This window comes from Saccostrea echinata, unplaced genomic scaffold, assembly GCF_033153115.1.
Source record: "Saccostrea echinata isolate AGI-Se365-2 ecotype Australia unplaced genomic scaffold, CSIRO_AGI_Sech_v1 ptg000017l, whole genome shotgun sequence".
NCBI lineage: Eukaryota > Metazoa > Mollusca > Bivalvia > Ostreida > Ostreidae > Saccostrea > Saccostrea echinata.
This window is the reverse complement of record NW_026889766.1, coordinates 4,269,800-4,290,929: the sequence shown is the minus strand read 5'-3', so window position 1 is coordinate 4,290,929 and position 21,130 is coordinate 4,269,800. Positions and strand designations below refer to the sequence as shown.

General features: G+C 32.8%; 1 long non-coding RNA gene across 1 annotated transcript; it reads left to right on the top strand.

Annotated features, from left to right (window-relative positions):
* Positions 1–3,523: 3,523 nt before the first annotated feature.
* Positions 3,524–18,746, top strand: LOC133189341 (uncharacterized). Its single transcript, XR_009721439.1, has 3 exons — positions 3,524–3,658; positions 4,025–4,136; positions 18,420–18,746. It is a non-coding gene; the product is annotated as an uncharacterized LOC133189341 (long non-coding RNA).
* The last annotated feature ends 2,384 nt before the right edge of the window (positions 18,747–21,130 follow it).

Below are 21,130 nucleotides of genomic sequence, written 5' to 3'. Positions count from 1 at the left end.
GAGTCATGCTTCAGCGTCATGCATTGCTTACAGAACTGGTAAACAGTGACGTCATTAGAGCCATTTCAGCGTTTATTCCTAATTATTGTATTAAAAGCATATTTTAAGACCCAAAGACGTTACAGATAATGCAATATAATGTTAATTTTGTATTAAAAATACAATACTAAGAAAAGGTGTTATGCTGCACTTACGACCGCATGAAATTAAAAAGCTGCGCAAAATCGTACGCACTCGAATTAGACTCGGTATCCATAAGTTGTGCAGTAATAGGTCATAAAACAATCAGAGGTACATGTACATGTAGCATACGCGGCTAGAAAAAGGCTATCCGTATTAATATCAAACTGTTCTATAACTGTAGTTACTTCTCTGAACTAACTAGATATGACGACATAATAGCACATGACGTCAAGTTACTGCATACTTGAGCTGACAGGACAAGGAAAGTGTCATTTCTTTTACATTCCCTTCACATGCATGTTGATTTTTTTGCATTGATGTTTAATTCAAGTATCTGGTCTGTTTTTTAAGCTTAATTGTGCTGTTATGATGTTGAACATTCAATTTAATATCGTTATTACAATTTAATATCGTTATTACAATTTAATATCCTTATTACAATTTAATATCGTTATTACAATTTAATATCGTTATTACAATTTAATTTCGTTATTCCTTTCGCTCGTCCGATATGCACATATTCAAACAATATCAAAAAATGGATGTGAATCCCCCCCCCCCCCCCCCTTTACATGTCCACAGGTAGAGTAAGAATTTATGAATTGCGTATATATTTGACTGACACAAGTGATTAATATAAGGATTAATTGAAAATATTCTTTATGAAACAACTAGAGTAGTATGTACTCTAACTGAAATCTGCTGGGGGGATTGTATGTACATGTATGTACATTTATCGTATTTTATATAAATTGCGATGAAGATTGGGAAATTCCAAACCTTGCATGTGGATAAGTTGAATTTTTCATGAAATATATTTCTCGTATATAATAACAGGTTTGTTCGAAGAACATTTTCAGAAAAAAATTGTTATTTCTTGATTTTTTTCAAACGTACAAAAATTATGAAATGGGAATTTGTACGCTTGTCTGATCGATGATAAACCACTTTAATCCCAATCTTAGATAAACATCTGACTTATTCAGCATTTTTTGAAATCATTAAATGAACTTATATTAAGAAGGCATGCAATGAATACCATGGTGCATTGTTTTAAAATATTAATTAAATCTAGACGTGAAATATAAAAATATAATGTCAAACAATACTTCAATACATAACGAAACTTTTGACGTAATCACGAATAGTAAAAGTCTGTTGAAAAATTCAAATAAATTGTCCGATTAAAGAGATTGTGGCTACTTTTAAAAATCAGATAAATTGTTCTGTTTAGCAATTCAACAATTTTGAAAAAAAAAATATTATTACCAAATAAATCATTCGAAACTTTTTTTTCTTATTTCACGTGTTCCTTTACTTTGAACAAATTATTACCTAAACATTTCGATGCAAACCGATGTCCTATGATGGTCCAAAGTTCTTCATTGTCTGTTTTATGAGCCTAGACACATTGAAAATTTTCCCGACACAGTGACGATTCAAATTTTATGCCTGCAACAGAGTAAAAATTTTGCCTCACAGTAAGATCTGTAACGATCAGAAAATAAGAAACAAATTTCCTTTAATCGAAACTTTACTGAATTAAATTATCGTTTTGCAATTTTCAATGTAGAACATATTATTTAATCTTAATTAGAGCCCATTGTATTGCATTATCAATATTAATTGGATATAATTATTGGATATTACGCATGAATGAACAAAGTCAAACCATATTTTTACTCTTCAAAGTTACCGTAAAAATGCTAGTTGCAATCAGATTATTAACATCGATTATATATCTGTCTTTACTTTTGAACACTGCATGTCTCTAAAGCCGTATTGACACTGCGAGTCAAACACATCGTATCGTACTCATTTATTATGTATTTTTGAAAAATTAAAGGCATCACCCCTAAAAATATTTCTTATTCTGAAGTTTTTTTTTAATTTCAAAAACGATTAAATGCGAGAATTATGACAAATTGTTTGGTATAGATGGTTAATAAAATTCGATTATACGACAAACAAGAATTTCATATGCTCTTCAATGTACGTGTAAAATTAATATAAAGTTATCTTGAAAAATACAAGGATTTTAAATCACAACATGCAGATACTGATACAAATATATTACATAAGTTACTTTGTTTATTTCTTTTTAAGTTCTGTGTATGTTTGGCGGGGGTTACAGATTAATTTATTTGTACAAAAATAATTGCGAATTTGATCATTGCGAATGCCGAAAATATTTCTTCTTCGTTTAAAGTTTGCTATACATTAAAATTTTAAATGATGAAGAATCCTAGTAGCCCTACCCTAAAAGGTCTATGATTTTAATAAATGTAAATCTTCATTATCTTGCATATTAAGAGTGTTTCTACGAGAAAAACATGCAAAATGTGTTGGGAAGCTAGGGTTCTCTGATCAATTTCATGCTTGTATCTAACATTATGCATACATATTTTCAGATGCTTTGCTAAAACAATCTTCAGGAGTATTACTAAAATAGGTTTTTGCATTTTTCTTTCATCTGACAAAATATTGATGTCCTAGTTAGCACAAAAATGTGACCTTGCAAGTCACGTGATGGAATTAAGTTATCTGAAGTAAAAAATAAGGTAGTGAATTATAATATTCAAAATCTCACAACCCTTTTGTTAAAAAAATCGAATGTAAGGAGAAACAGTTTTTTCTCTTTTAAGTACTATTCCACGTAAGAATCAGGCAGGTACATTGTAGCACTAATTAGGCGGTACAGTGAAAATCTGCGAATTCATTAAAACTGTGTTTAATGTATTCATCTGGGTCTAAAATGAATGATGACTTATGATTTTGTTATAATTCTCCTTTCATCACACAGCCAGGGATAAGTTTCTCAAGGGGGGTGTTGTGTATAAATTGTAAGTGGATAGTGCATATATCATGAAATAATTTCCTTAAAACCCAAGAGGATTTGGGAAAACTAAATACATGATTACAGTAATGATGGAATATGGAAAGAAAAAGTACTTTAATATTTTTGTGCAAATGAATGATTGGAAAGATAAAGGGTTACTAAATCATGGAATTTGCTACAATTCATGGTAAGAGTTATCTCCCTTAGGAAGCTTATATAGGTGGCGCTAGTAAAAAGAACAATGGCAGCCTCCATGGCCTGGCAGGCTGCTTGGCAAAGTTGTTTTGGAGCAACGTGCGTTATGTATTGCAAATATCTGAGTGAATTGACATGAATTGCACTAAAGGACTGCACAAGAACAGAATCGTACATACGTGCACGTGTAAACGAAGTGAATAATCTGTTAAGAGAGACGGTGACGGTGAGCTTTTATCAGCAACTTGTGTATAACATGACTATAGAATTACCAGATTGGTCAAGGTAATACATGTACTTATATCAGTATGGTCAATGTCGGAAGTTAAGCTTGCAAGGTCATCCACCAAAATCCAAAAGTGAGCCCCCAGACAGGGATGACCGTCCGAATGTGTCCGCTTACTCAACTTGGAAAGGGGAAGTAATGTAGTTTTGAAAGAGGTAAGATTTAATAAGCAGGGTAAATTGACAGTTATAAATGATTATTGATTACAGTTTATTTATCTGTTAAACAGTAAATTATATTTATTGGGGTGGTCAGTTCATGATGTGTAATTTAAAATGTGACATCATAAGCTTAGTAATTGTTATGTACAATCATTGTAAAACTTGGCCAGATTAAAGGGATTTGAGGGGAATGTTTTTTAGTATTTGTACATGCAGTTCAGTTTAATAAGTTATAGTAATCTAGTATAAAAATGAAGAAGCATACATCATTTATTAAATATGTTAAAAGTGATAAATTTTATAGGTTTTATTTTTTATTTTTAATTTAGTGTCTTAAACTTTTCTCTTTTAAAATTCCAGGTGTACTCAATGTATAACCAGCTGATAACCAAGTGACTGAAACAGAAGAGTTTGTATCTCATAGTCATTGCCTCAGTTGACCTGAACTAGAAGATGTCAAAACATTTCAGTGGTAAGGGTCAGTCTGTTTTGCATGCAGAGACACTGCACATGTGCTTAAACTGTCCACACCAAAGCTGCTAAAATATAAGGCCCTCTGTTTTAATTATACTCATACATACATGTGGCATTTGTACGTTAGTATGAACATTCAGTGGGATATAATTGATTAAAAAAAACAAATATGTATATAAAATAACAGCACACCAAAATTTTTCATCAGCACTGATGTCAAAATTTGGCCAGCCAGCATCACATTTAACAACCCCCCCCCTCCCCCCCCACACACACACCACCACCATCACTGCCAGCCACAATGTTTTGTGTTCTTTAGCCATTTAAAGATGGCCATTGAAAATGACTAATAAATACCTGACCTAAACATGGACAGAAAAAAATACATATAACTGTGATATCAAATTATAACAGGATGTAAATAATTAAACACGATAAAGATATTTTGTTCAGAAGAAATGCTTTTAACTTTTTTTTTTCTTTAAAAATTACAATAATTAATGATAGAATATAAATAGATATACATGTATCATGTGTATACTGAAAATTCAGAACAGGTTATTGCTGACTTACATTTTACTGACATAACTAAGGTTTTTATCAAGCTAGTCTCTTTGAAACAGTCTAATGTGGTTTGTATATCTTATTCATTAGAATCAGGGTTGTTAAATTGATGTATTAAATTTTTGGTTTTTACATGTACCTGTTTTTATGTCCGGCCATGAATATAGCCTTAATAGATATAGCATATAGTGTTTGTCATGTCCATCTTCCATCCTTCAGTCTGTCCTTCCATAACATTTTGTGTTTATCTCAGTTTGAAAGAAACTATTCAAGAGATTTTTATAAAACTTCATATGCTGATGCATATATATTGAATTATTGATAAAAGCTATTCAACTGCATCACCATTTTTTTGACCTTGACCTTTGCTTAGACATTGACGTCACTTCTTAAATAAGTGTTTAGTTCAGTTTAAAAAAAAAACCCTTTAAGATATTTTTATCAAACTTCATATGCTGAAACATATAGATATATTCAGTTCAACTGCATCAACATATTTATACCTTGACCTTAACTTCACATTCCTTTAAATAGTGTTGAGCTCAATTTCATAGAAACTATTCAAGATATTTATATGAAAGCTTAAATGCTGATGCATATTGGTGAGAGCTATTCAACTTCATCAATATTTTTTACATTGCCCTTTCCTTACCTTTGACCTTGCAGACTTCATTTTTCTTAAATTTATTTTAAGTTTCAATGAAACCATTCAATATGTTCAAGACATTTTTAATTGAACTTACTATGCTGATACATAATTGATGTAAGCCATTCAACTTCATTTTTTACCTTGACCTTTATTTTGACCTTGAGCTATTCAAAGGGGAAGAAAATAGGGTGAAGTCTGAAAAATCTTTTTCTCATTAGGCCATTCCAAGTTTTTTTTACGTTTAGCATCCACCCATCTTTCAAATACCTACCTACCTATTCGCAAAAAACACACAAACCAAAAAATAAAGCACAAGACTTCATAGTCATAAAAATGATGCTTTTCAAAGGATTGATTCCATTAATCTATTTTTCTCAAAATATCTATTCTTCAGCAAAATCAAGGTATTAAATGCTTACAATATTCAAAATATGACATTTTGTAGACAAATACTTTGAGAAATTGACAGAATTCAGTGATTTTGACCAGAATAAACAATTTCAGGACTCCTGATTTTGTTTGTTTTTCTGATATGGGGTGTCAAAAAACCAAGGCTCACGCGGACGCTAAACATAGAAAAAACTTGGAATGGTCTTAACCAACAGAATTTTCCTCAACTGAGCTAAAAGCTCATGCTTATCAAATCACTTGTTATTCATTGTCTATCCATCTTCCTATCTCCCTGTAAGCTTTTCACATTCCTTATAATTCTCCAGAACATCTGCACCAATTTAGATAAACTTGGCACCAAGAATGGCATATGTGAAGGGAATTAAAAAGGAGAGAGCATTGTAGAAATCACATTGTACATCCATCTGTCAGTTTGTCATCACTTTTGTTGTTGCAAGATTCAACATTATGTTTTTAGATTTGTACAGAATTTCTTTATTGTACGAAAACAAAAACACATTCAAGGGTTATTTCACTTTGTATGTTTGTCTGCATGTATGTCTAAAAGTATTTTCATTGACACTTTTGTTGTGATGCAATAACTCAGTTTTTAGCTCTACTGGTCAGAAACCAGAAGAGCTTATGTGATAGTAAGGTGTCCATTGTCCATCTGTCTGTCAGTCTGTCAAATTGTAAACAATTTTTCAAATCGCTACTCCTCCTGCAGTTTTGGTCTGATTTCAGTATAACTTGGCACACGAGTAGACTACACTAAGATACATTATTAAGTGCATTGTTTTTTTATACCCCCCCCCCCCGCAAACGAAGTTTAGGGGGTGTATATTGGAATCCGCATGTCCGTCTGTCTGTCCGTCTGTCTGTAGACGAGATTTTGTCCGGACCATTTCTTGGAAACTGTTACAAGGATTTGTCTGAAAATTTGTACACTTATTATTCACCATATGAAGGTGTGCACCTGGTATTTTCATCATGATTGGATAATTTTTTTGCATTTTACAGGTGTTTTTTTCATTTTTATTATGTGGTTTTGTCCAGATCTTTTCCCAGAGACTATTGCATAGATTTGTATGAAAATTTGTACACTTATTATTTACCATATGAAGATGTGCACCTGGTATTTTCAACATTATTTGAGAATTTTTCTGCATTTTACAGGTGTTTTTTTTTTCATTTTTATTGACTTCATGTCTAAGGTTTGAGACCTAGAATCTAGAACATCTGTACAAAAATGTGAACTACAGCTTAAAACTACTCATTAGAACTATAAAAAAATCACAAAATACTAAAAACAGTTTTTACATTACACAGCAGATAGTGTAAATCTATTTGTCCCTTTGGAGTAATGAGTGGACATGCATCCAGTTAAAGATTAATTAATGAGTTCAGTGTGGGAAGCTGTTAGGGCATCTCTGATCAAGCAGGTCTTATCTATATGTCCTGGGAATTGGGCAGAAAGAAATAAAGATCTCTGTTGTCTAAGCCTCTTAATTTTAATTTATGTCTGTCAAAATACATAGATACTGAAACCAGCCTTTTATTTTTAAAATGAATTTGATATAAAGGTATTAAGATCAATTTGACTTTGTATAATTAATTATGATATTTTTTTTCAACAATCAATTTGCAGAGTGTCATGTCTCACAAAGATGACGGATAGTTGCAAACTATTTTTTTTCAATGTAATAAAAAACACTGAAATTATTAGTATTTGTGTTTTATTAGGCTGCACATTAGTTTTATTCATTACAAAAAATATAATGAGTAATTAAATTTTCACTCTAAGAACTCGGATCTGTTTCCAGAGATTATTGCATAGATTTGTATGAAAATTGTACACTTATTATTTACCATATGAAGATGTGCACCTGGTATTTTCAACATTATTTGAGAATTTTTCTGCATTTTACAGGTGTTTTTTTTTTTTCATTTTTATTGACTTAGTCATTTCAGGTTCATGTCTATGGTTTGAGACATAGAATCTAGAACATCTGTACAAAAATGTGAACTACAGCTTAAAACTACTCATTAGAACTATAAAAAAACCCACAAAGTATTAAAAACATTTTGTACATTACACAGCAGATAGTGTAAATCTATTTGTCCCTTTGGAGTAATGAGTGGACATGCATCCAGTTAAAGATTAATTAATGAGTTCAGTGTGGGAAGCTGTTAGGGCATCTCTGATCAAGCAGGTCTTATCTATATGTCCTGGGAATTGGGCAGAAAGAAATAAAGATCTCTGTTGTCTAAGCCTCTTAATTTTAATTTATGTCTGTCAAAATACATAGTTACTGAATCCAGCCTTTTATTTTTAGAATGAGTTTGATATAAAGGTATTATGATCAATTTGACTTTGTATAACTAATTATGATTTTTTTTTTTCAACAATCAATTTGCAGAGTGTCATGTCTCACAAAGATGACAGATAGTTGCAAACTATTTTTTCAATGTAATAAAAACACTGCAATTATTAGTATTGGTGTTTTATTAGGCTGCACATTAGTTTCATTCATTACAAAAATATAATGAGTGATTAAATTTTCACTCTAAATGTTTAAGCAAATTGTGAACACCTCTCACATCTAGAAAACATTAGTGATTTGGTACCTTCTCTGAAAAACCCAGCGGGGGGTATTTGTCCCTTTTGGACAGTTTTAGTTTTATTTCTATGAACGGTGTTGCCATGGTCACTGAAAATAGAAATTTCTGTAAAATTCCTTTAAAACGCTACTCCTCCTACAGTTTTGGTCTGATTTCAATATAGCTTGGCTCAAAAGTAGACTAAGATACATAATTTAGTGCATTGGTTTTTGATTTCGATGAATTGTGTTGCCATGGTTACTGAAATAGAAATTTCTATGAAATACTTTCAAAATGCTACTCCTACAGTTTTTGTTTGATTTCAATATGACTTGACACATAAGTAGACTACATTAAGATACATAATTCTATTTATTGCTGCATGTTGCAAAGTTTCAAATCCAAGTGCTACTTTTCCTTTGTTATGCGTACAGACCAGTAGAGTTACAGTCTCATCAGAGACTTCTGGTTAACATAACATTTTTTAAATTTTATACAGAAGCTCTTTACTGTAAGAGAAAAACACCTATGCATTTTGGGGTCACATCGCTTAGTCTGTTTGTCTGTATGTACATTCAAATAGTTATACATATCCATTGACACCTTTGCTACATGTATGAAACGATAACTCAAGCAGTTTTTTAATGAATTGTTTTCAAATATTACTGAAGTACTTAACTGTAGAGAAAAGCATTACTTGGTCATGCAGGTCTGTTTATATATATGTTTGAATGTATATTTGCTGTGACCCAATAAGTCAACAGGTTTCATCATTTCTATTTAAATTAGTTTTTCTTTGTTCTTAATTGATTCAGATGTGACAAAGCTTTGCAAGCTGAATATCAGTCCCATAATAAAATGAATACTGACTATTTTAAACTTCAATTTTGATTGAAGAAATGGCATGTGTATTTAAATTTAACCTTTAATACCTTTATATCAATTATTTGGTGATAATTAAGGTCTTCCGTTTCCAACGGAAGACCTTCTACTGATTGTGATGATTAAGATTATTCTTTTTTTTTTTTTTCCTAGACGCCAACTTTGACGCTTCATATCTTCCTCATTTTTAAACAGATTTTGTTCAAATTTTCAGAGCTTTAAGACTTTACAAAACACTGTCAGAATACCGTAATACAATTCGGAAATTACCTTCTGTTCACGAGTTATTCCCCTTTGATTGAATTTTGCATGCCTCCGATTTCCAGACAAAGGCTCAGAAATGGTTATAATTGGAGCACAAAACCCTTTGAAATTGAAAAGAGGAAGCATTGAAGTTGTGCACATCAGTTTTTGTTTTTTGATTTTTGCATTAAAAATGGCGCTAGAGAGGGGTCAAAAGTTAGAACGCGGAAAACAGCAAAAAATTTGACATATTTTCCTTTATATCTTGAAAACTAGAAATATTTTGTTAAGACATGTAGAACAAAAGTTGTGCATAATTGCAAGGGCTTTCATATTATACTATTTTAAAGGGGCTGGCCTCTATGATTAGGGATCTTGGGCCCTTAAAAGTTTTTGCTTTATAACTCAAAAACGGTAAATATTTCGATCTAGATCTTGGGAACAAAATTGTTCTTTTACACCTTTTTGATCTAATGAAAATGTTGTTTTCTTCGAGTATACCATGGGTATTGCGTAATACGTATTAGAAAGCAGGCCAGGTAAACAGGTAACGTTTTTCATTCGGCAAGGAAATCAGACCTCTTCATCTGTATAACTTAAACAGACTTGCTATCAATAATATACCCTGCTGTATTTAATGTTAATTTTCTTTTTAATAAGGTTTAAAACGTGGTTTATGGTTCACTATTAAATTATTTATTACAACTAGTCTTTCTTTTCTTCTTTTTAAAATTAGATTAATAGTGTTCAAAAGCGGAGAATATTAAATCTATCTTTCTACGTTTATTATTACAGCAAACTTTGTAAGTGATTTTAAACTGTATGCATTGAATAATTCACGATCATTAGCTGTATGCATATTACGGTCTCCATGTTCAGCTCGATGTTTAGTTAAAAATGTAACCCAACGCGCGAATCCCACGCCTTTGATCGAGGTCACCAGTGTACTAGCCACCTGTGGCCATAAACAAAGCTAGTATTTGTGATCGCGTATAATGTCAATTTTGTACAAAGAGCTATTAATTAATGGAAAGTTATGTTTTTAATTATATCGAATCAGTAAGATTACTTTACCGATCTTTTATAATCTTAATTCCAAACACTGGTGCATAAAAATCATTTTGAATTTTAATCGCTGTTTTTGTCTGTTCACGCAACAATACATTTACATCGAAATATTTCGAAAAAGCTGCCGTAATTAAAGTTGTTAGTTAACATCTAAGACTTACTGATCTCAAGAAAACGTTATTTTGTTTGAGTCTTGTGTTCTACATGAGCTAGAAGCATAGCACATATACAGGTAAGCGTTTTCATTCAGCAAGTAGTGTAATTAAAATAAACTTACTATAAATAATAAACCTAGCTTCATTAGATGCTAATATTCTTTAGAATCGGGTTCTTGAAGTGTTCTGAGCTTTATTTCTAAATTATTTACTGACAACTTTCCCTTTTATTTCGTTTGTTTTCAAATTTGGATAAACCAGTCTACTTAACAGGGAAAAAGGATAACCTTTTCTTCTTATCATATAAAAACAAACAATAAAGTTAGAAAACCAAACAAAACTTTAAACATAGACCATTCACAGCCATTAAGTACACGCCTTTTACATTCACCTTGTGTGTTTACAATTATGTAACCCCTCCCTCGATAGCGCGTGGCAAAGGAGGTCACCGGGGATCAATCGGCGTGTGATCCAGCGACCTAAGGTCATACATAAAACAAACCATAGATTGGCCTTTCCAAATACAGATTGTAAACTAAGTGATGAGTGGATAAATATGTTGAATCTTTCAGATTATTTTATAATATCTTTGATTAAGTCGCTAGTACATTTCAATTTATATTTTATTCGCTGAATTACAAGAAAGTTGCATATTAATTTTATTTTTATAAACATTGTATTTCTCGATATCGAGATAATTGCGCTTTGTGAAAAATTACTTTAAAATCATTCAGAATCTTTCATATTATTTCGTCTTACTGTTTATCACTCGCTCGTTTTAATCAACTAGTCTTAACTGACTTCAAATTCAATGCATTTTGAATGCCGAAAAGACCACTTTGTTTGCGTATTAAAGAAACACTTTATTTATCTCTCTAATGTTATTATTTAATGAGTTGCTATTTCTTTCATGAACATTAAACAGCATGTATATAATTATCACGATAATTGTATGTAGAGGTCACATTTTTAATTGTCAGGAAAATCGAAAATAAAATTAACTACTTTTGAGTTTGTATTATTTTCTTCCTAACTTACAATATTATTGCATACAAAATACTAGGTCGGACGCAAGTAACCTAAATATTTCACTTGTATTTGAAAATTCTATCGAGCGTCGAATGAATTTTACCCGTTAAAAAGTGTACAAAAAACCTTCCTATGCAGTTTTCTTTGGGAATCAATTGGCTTAGATAGTCTACTCCGACATGTGTTGACAAAACTCACGCAATGAGAAGCCATACATTTCAAACTTGTGACCTCTTGGTCAGTGCATGTGAAGATTACGCACGACAATTAGTGTCTGGAAAACGAAGTATGTTTTATAAATGATTTGACAGTTTAAGATTTGTTCTCATTCCAAATTAAATACAAGTTTACACAATCCCGTTATTTCTTTGTTATTTTATACCGTCAGTTATATTAGAGATTGTTTTAAAAACGTGTTGTTTAGGAAGATTAACCTTATGCATTTGTTTTATTTCATCTAATAAACTGAATTTTCCCATGATACGAATTACTGGTACATTCATGTAAGCACGCGTAAATGCGATCTTATTTGTTTATGTGGAAGAGCTCCCAAAATAAATACACTTCGAACTCTGGAATTTCCCTATTTTACTGTTTAAATCATAGTTTCGCTCAGCTGACGAGTTGTTTTAATAACGGTTAGAAATTATATTCAAGTCCTGGCCAGCGATCGTTACGCTTGGTTACATTGCAATTAAACAGGTATATACTAATAAGATATTAAGATACTATCGGTATATATATTTTCACCTAATATGTTTTCATTGAGTGTTTTCATAAAAATAAATTGCTGGAGAATATCATGTTCTCCCTGATCATATCGATAGCGCGTAGAAACAGCGGTATATGAACACACGCTTTTGTGTACAAAGCAAACGTGTAAATCAAAAGGATGGGGAAAAACGATGAAATAAAAACATTTCTCTATCAACTGAAATTATTGTCTTTAGACAGATAAAAATAAATGAATATTCGCCTGAGAACATGTGAAAATTATACCCAAATACAATGTAACGAAGGATTTTCGGTTTAATCCGAGTACACAATTACCATGTTGTGTACATGTACATGCAGAATACCTCTTTTTTATCCTTCGCCCATGTGTTCCTCCTTAACGGAAAAAAATTATCAGTAAATTATATTATACCGAACGAGGTTGAAAAATGACGAACTTTATTTCTTAAAATTAACAGCAATTATCAGACTTTTCTCATATCACTGTAAAAATGCCCTAAAAACTAAAACCGTCTGGTTTGACTTTGTCAACGCGTTTCAGATCGGGTTCGAGATTTTTATTAAATGTCTGGAGTATTTCGCTTATTCTGCAAGTCTTTATAACAAGGTTAGCTTTAAAAAAAAAAAAAAAAAGCTGAGAGTCAGCCACTGGAATACAGAAAGTTTCTTTCTTGGTTTGTGATGGTATATGATTTGTTTTATCCATCATGTTGTGTTCATTAAAAGTCATTGTCGTCTAAGTTAAAATTCGCCCAGTCGTTTTCTTATTTGTAACATAATTCTGTACATAATAAATAATAAAGCATAGAATAAATTTTAGTTAAACTACATCGTGATCATTATGATGACCTCCAATTAATTTCTCTTGGGCGCGGACATCAGATAAAGTTCGTCTCAGAAATGAACAAAACCACTATGATCCCAATCATTGAACGTGTAAGAATGTATACATTTTCATTTTTACTGTTAAATTCTATAAATAATATAGATTATGATGCTGAAAAGGAAGGTAGACCTTGGGTAAGATTGGGTTAATTATTATTAGATAAAAGTTTTTAATCGTGCAGGTTCGAGGCAATGCATGATAGGGGAAGGGGGAGGGTGCATACTGTATGTATATTTAATTCAATTTCTAAATTTAAGCATCCATTTTAGTGTTATTTGGAAAGAAAAGAATTGCTTCCAAAATAAAGTAATAAACTGGAGATTCAAAATATTTTATACATACAGTACGTATACCCTAAAATGATACTGGATTCCATCTCGCTCACTCTCTCTAATTGGGGGGGGGGGGGGGGCTGTCTATAAATCCGCGCAGTTTCTCTCAACTATCGCAGTTCTACTGTGGTCAGTTTCTCACCTGTGGGCGCGGTTCACGTGCACAAGCGGCACTTACATGTACATGTCTATCATCGTGTAAATTATAAGAATTTACACATCTTAAGTGATATTCTGACATTTTCATAACTTTCATCATTAAAGTAAAGAGATTTTTTCACTGTCTTGGGACCTTTGTGCAAGTGGATTATTGTGTGAATTCCGATCCGTACCTGTCTTATGCAAGGTATTGATCGAGGGAGTCTTGCATCAGGAATTCAGAGGAATACACACAACTCCTTGAACTTGCAACGGCGATTGAGGGTATATATCAAGTGTTATATGTGCTCTGCATATAAACTTCTCATCTTCTATAAGAAGCACTGAAATATTTTCATAGTATCATATTTCCCACTTAGAACAATCTCTTCTTTCATTTTTCGTCGAGAACGACAATGCAGTTTATAAATAGATCGAGGTCGCGTCTTTGTTTAGAGGGTGTTTGTGAAGAATCACGCCCTTTGGTTGGAGCAAATAGCACGAGTTTCTTTAGAACAAGTCGTGTACATCTTTTTCCCAGAATTCCAAATTATGCAAGCGTACTTGCAGTTTTATCCCACCGTAACTAGTCAGCCCGCGGGCTGACTAATGAAAAAAAAAAAAAAACACTGGCAGATTTAGAGGAGGTTCAGGGGGCTTGCAAGCCCCCTTTTTGTATCCAAAATGTACACAAGATTTAATAAATCAATTTTTATGTGGCTTTGGGCCCCTACCCCGACCCAAAACTGGTCGGGCCCCCTTTTCTAGATTCCTTTATCCGCCACTGAAAAAAAGAATGTGTTGTTCTCTTGGATGTCGATATCTGAATTATATTTTAATTAAACATCCTGTCTAATATATCATGGGCGCCAATAATAGGACGATTATTTGTTTTTTAAAATAAAGTGGTTCTTACAAATGTTTAAAAAAAACTTACAAACGGCTAAGTAATTATTTAATTCATCTAGAACAAAAGTTAGTTTAGTTATTTGCTTACATAATCTAACTTTTATAAATTAACACGAAAGTCGTGCGATCGTATACAAATACTCAGAAGCAATCTTCATATTTAATGAACGTATAGGTGAATAAATTGCCTCTCATCGCTATACGTATACCCCCATCCCCGAAATAAATAGAATGTTTTCCTTCGCAGCCGGTTATGTAAGTACAAGTGAGGATGGAGCTTTACAGAAGCAGGTGATGAATTCCGAGAGAAAGGCACTGCCTATTTTATATACATGTACATTCCTAGGGACCTGGTTTTCTTAACCGATGTCACTGTTATTCAAAGACCTAGCTAGAAATTCTCTCTCTCTCTTTGAAATGCAGGCCCGTCGATCGTAAAAAAATGACAAAATAATTTCAATTTTTATTATTTACATTTGCAAATATTTTTCTTAGATGAACCTATTGAAGAGAAAATATGTTCAATTCTGTACAAACTTATTAGGGGGTCAGAGGTCATGGCGTGACCGTATCACACAGCGAGATGATATCTTGTCTACATATTTCTGTCCCGGTGACACTGGTTTCGGAACTTCTAAGCCGTTAAAGCGATGAAAAAGATAAAATTATTGAAACATATATGTTTTTTTTCAATCAACAAATGATCATTAGTTCTTTCTTCGGTGTGAAGAATGTTTTTAATTAGCCTAAAATCACGCTTACCTTTTTAACCCGAAATTCCTTTGAAGGTATGTAAACTGAAGACGATATCACCGCTTTTGACTTCATATAAAGAACTCATACAATAATAGTAAGATCATTCTCAGTAGCGATCATTGTTTTTTTTTTTTTTTTTTTTTTATTTTGAATAGATATTTCCTGAACTGGACTGCTGAACAGCAATATAAGTATTCAAATGTTGGAGCGAGGCGAACTCTCAAGACCAAACAGCTTCTAGGTCACTTCGCGTCACAACATAGCATGAATACGGCGGGCCGTTCGTGTAATAAATGCAGTTCTTTTCAGAAAATTCGTCTCAAATGTAAATAAAAGTAATAAACAACAATGTTAAAAAGTTCTCTGGGAAATGAACTTGGTTGGTACCTGATCAAATCTGAGAAGCCCTTAGGGCTTCACAGGATTTGATCACGTGACCAACCAAGTTCATTTCCCAGAGAACTTTTTAACATTGTTGTTTATTTCTTAAATAAGTATCTCATCTCCCAAGCCCAAAGGCCCAAAGTAAGCTTTTCTGTTCATAATTCTTCAGCTTTGTTTGCTTTCTTGGCGTATATAAGCGTTATCGTCGTTGACGTTCTAAAGTTACTTGTAAAATTTTCTCATTTTTATCTTATCAAGAACTACTGGGCCATAACAACGAAAATTAACATAGAATATTTTTGGTAAAGTTTTGTTCAAATGAAGGGTCACATCCTCTTTTAACGGATACATGTAGTAAAAATTAAATGGGGTCCAGGCGCGGATCAAGGAATTTTTTTCCACCGGGGGGGGGGGGGGGGGGAGGGGATCCCAATAAAAAAATATTTCAACCCAGAAATTTCTTGACGAGCCAAAAAAAAAAGAAATTCTTTTCACAAACGTGAAAAACCTATTTCGTGTGTGTTTGTGTGTGTGTGTGTGTGTGGGGGGGGGGGGGGGGGTTCGTTGACTTTTAAAGCTTCATACCTAAGACTTTTCATACCATTTTAACACGATCCGCGTTATCGAGGAAGGGTCTGCGTTTTCTAGGGGGGGTGGTTACTTTTACTTGCTTTAGTATATACATTTAACTGCCCCCCAACCCCCTTTAGATCCGCGCATGGGGTCATTTGAAAATAGTATTCTCAAGAACCCCTGGACTAGAATGAGAAAATTTCCAACATAGCATACATTGATTTTATTTTTCAAATCTTGATTCCAGGGAGAAGGTTTGGGCCGGAAATAGTGTTCATAATTTAACATAGGAATTTATATATCCCCCCAAAACGAAGTGTGTTGGTTTGGGGTGGGGGTGTTTTGAGTCTTGGAATCACACTGTCCGTCTGCCTAGCTGTCCGTCTGTACGTGATAGTTTGCCCAGGATATAACTTTGTTATGAAGAAACTGGAAGGTCATACTTGGTACAAAGATTACTAATGATCCGAGGGTGTGTCATGGTTTTGATCCAACATCATTCCGGCAAGTTCAAGGTCACTTAAAAAAAAATAGCAAAGTTTTGTCCGACTCATTTATCTGTAATAGAGAGTCACCGGAAGCTCACTGGATACAGGAATTGCTTATGACAAAAAGGGTTTGCCACGACCTTCATTCAAGGTCATTCCTGTAAGTTCAAGGTCACTGACAGAAAAGTGTAAGATTACTGTATGTGCTATAATTTTGGAAGCTCATACTAGGAACAAAGATTGCTTATGATCCACCGGTTTGAGATAACATAGTACTAGATTGGCAGAAAGAGTGGCAAAACTCGTGCCTGGATTATAAATTTATAAGGAGTGGGAGGAACACAGGAAACTTTTTCTCAGATTGCTTGAGATGGGTTTGTCCTGACCTTGAATAGAGGTTTTTCCCGCAAGTTCAAGGTCACTGGCAGATAAATATTAATTTTTTTTCCATGCTATAACTTTGTAATATAAAATCACTGGAAGCTATTACTTGATACAGAGATTGCTTATGATCCAAGGATGTGTTTTGACCTTGATTCAAGGTCTTTCTGGTAAGTTCAAGGTCACTGACAGAAAAGTGCAATATTCTTTTTCAGGAATATCTTGGTCATTGAGTATCACTGGAAGCTCATAATTAGTTCAAAGGTTGTTTTTGAACTTAAAATAGGTCATTTAGGCAAGTTCAAGGTCACTGATATAATAAGTGTAAAATTCAAAAAGGTCTAGTCGCCCACGTGGCGCAGTGGTAAGAGTGTCTCCTCTAGAGTCGTGGATTAAGGAGTTGATCCTTATGTTGCAGGTTCGAATCCCACTATGGGACGCAGAGACCGATCCTTCAGATGAGACCGTATAAACTGAAGTCCCGTCTGGCAGTAGGTGCTGGCACGAAAAAGATCCTTCACTGTTCAATGGCCATGAGTGCCGAGTATAGGTCAAAATTTGCAGATCTCCATCGGCAAATATGGTGGCGTCTCCACATGATTGAAAAATTCTCGAGAGGGACGTTAAACAACATACACACAAACAAACAAACAAAAAGGTCTTTAATTTTGTAATAGAAAAAATTGCATGCATTTGCATTTCACTGAAAAGATGATAAATATATCATCCAAAGTGTGTAATGGCCTTGACTTAAATTCGAGGTCACTTAGAATATGATGTTTTGGATGAATAGTCTGAAAGAATACGTGACTGTGAATTTTTTTTTGTCGATGACATACAGATGGTGTTTGCTCTTAACCAGCTGCAGAATGTGTCCTGGCTTGACGCACGATTATTTGGACAAGTTCAAGTTCACTGACAGGGGAATTTTACATTCTTTTACTGTCTTTCTGCTGTTGAAACATTGGAAGTTGATGCCCCTTACAGGATTGTTTATAACCTTAAAATGTTGCATGACCTTGACTCAAGGTCGCTATGTTCTGTCCGGAGCTCCGACGGAAGACCTATTCGTTGCATTGCAACGAGCTCGGCTCTAGTTGATTAACTTATCATTTCAGAAATCTCAGGAAATGAAATCATCACAGCTATCACAAAACAAAGACTGGAGTTCAGAGAAAGAGTTCAACACTTAGGATAAAATTAATGAGGCAGTGACTTTCATCTTCCATGAATCTATAAGCACTTAAGACTACAGTTTTATCATGTTTATGTTTCAGTATAAGAAACTACTAAACAAAGGACAGTCGTTGACTACAAAAGAAAACCTGGGTTGACTTGTGATATTCTGTGTAACATGATTGCCAAATACCAAGGTTTAAAACTAAAAGATTTATTTTTCATGAATTCACCTATGTTTAGATTTTTTGAATATGAAATCATTTGGGTATAAGATCAATTGAATGGCAAACAAGCAGATGACTTGGTAATGATAGGATCATTTGTGAAAAATATCACTCAAATTGTGAATATTTACTTGTTGTTGTGTTTTTGGTGTGGATGGAAATGTATAACAAAAAGGATAACAAAAAATAATTATCTGTCTATAAATAAAAAACAAGTTGTATATTATACAATCAAGTTAGTTCAATGATTTATTTACCTGAAGAGTACATTATTCTCTGACCTCAAAAACAGCCTGAGATATTTAACATTTTCATGTTTAGCACTTTGGGATTATCTCCCCTTTTCAGTTAAATTAGAACATAATATACAAATTATATATGTTATAAATTAGAACACTGGATATCAAAATATTATATTGATTAATTATAAAAAGCAAATAGTTGTACTGTATTTGAAATTGCAAATTAAAAAAAAATTGTTTTGAAATATCAAATTAATTTTACATGCACGCATCTACGGCATATTCTGGACTTTGACAAAAATAGTGAAATTGCTCTTTTTTGTTTGAAACTTACCCATATTTTTCAGATATTAATAATAATTTACACAAAAATGTTTTATTCTTTTATAAACCATTGGGTATGATGTCTATGAAAATAACATAGCCTTTTGAGTTGGATGTTCAGTTCTTATATTTTTTTAAAGGCTGAAAATCCTCAAAAAATCGGTATTTTCATGTTTTTTGCAAATTTGGATTAACTCCCTTTTTCAGTGAAAAATTAGAAATTTTTCCTGGACATGGAAATATTTTGATTAATTGTGAAAAGTTTCTTGTGTTGTTGTGTTTTGAGTTGAAAATAAAAAGAAATTGTTTTGAAATGTCATATTCATTTCACTTGTATACATCTATGGCATATACTGGACTTTGACAAAAATAGTGAAATTGCTCTTTTTTGTATGAAACTCATCCATAATTTTCAGATATTAATAATAATTTGCACAAAAATGTTTTAATACTTTTATTAGACACAGGGTATGATGTCTATGAAAATAGCACAGTCTTTTGATTTGGCTGTTGGGTTTTTATATTTTTTAATAGACGAAAATCCTCAAAAAAATGGATATTTTCAAGTTTTTGCAAATTTGGATTATCTCCCCTTTTCAGTGTAAAATTAAAACATCTTACTGGACATAAAAATATTTTAATTTATTATAAGTAACTAGTTGAGCTGTATTTGAATGAGCAATAAATATAATTGTGATTTCTTTTCTGATTTTCTTTTTATTTAAACTTGAATATTGGCAATTTTGCAAATTTTTAGAGGAAATTTCAGCCATAATATGCTGCAAGCAATGTTTCTGTTGCCATGGAAACCAGACACTGATTTGATAAAAAATATTTTATTTTAGGAAGTTACTAAGCATACTCTACCAGCATGCGAAGTTTAAAAAAAATTGAAAACCCTTCATGTGCCGCCCCCTGCCTGATTCTTACGTGGAATAGTACTTAAGTCATGAGCGAATGCTTGTCTTGTAATATTCCTCTATCACTGCTTCTTATGTTTATGTCTCCCAACTTATTCGCTACTCAAGAGCTTGATCTGAGTACGACCAGTTTTAAAGCTAGGCATACTACTCATTGATAAGGTGATGCTACAGGGATTTCAACAACCTCGTGAAAAGGCAACATTTCGTAAATTCAATGGTCGTTCTAATGAATTTCTTAACAAATATAACCTATCACTGGGTCGTATTTTCTCTGACTTGTCTAATACCAATTGTTTGACCATTGTTTTTATACTAGATTTGACTACGTAAAGTTCCGTTTACCTTATCAATACATACATGTAAGGCTCACGGCGAGCTTAACCGGTCAACAGGAGATGCTTACTCCTCCCAGAAGACTGATCCCACCTCTGAAATTTCCAGGGGTCCGTGTTTAAGCCCTCTTCACATATTTGTACTGTAATTGATAATATACATTGAATTTGTATCATTAAACTGCTGTAAACAGTATGTGAAGTAAAGTATAATAAGAATTATTCATTGATAATTTGTCAAACAAATTCTGAAGTGCGTGTGGTGTTGACTGGAGGAGGAAGGTGTGGCTGCGATGAGGTCAGGGATTAAACTAAATGCACAAAATCGGGTAGAATGAAACAAATCAGTGTAGATAATCGTTTAATTTAAAATAAATATATTCTTTCTTAGTAATGTATAAATATTTTTTTTTAATTTTGTACAATTATGTCTTCATCAACTTAACTTACCGTTGTCTACGTTATTAGACAACGGTATATAAGGTTAATTTTATCAGAAAACAGAATGAAAAATAAATATTTCTTACAATCATGCACTGACTACCAGGTAATGCTATGTATAAAGTCAATAAAAATGGGTGTCCTCATTATTGTACGGAGATTCA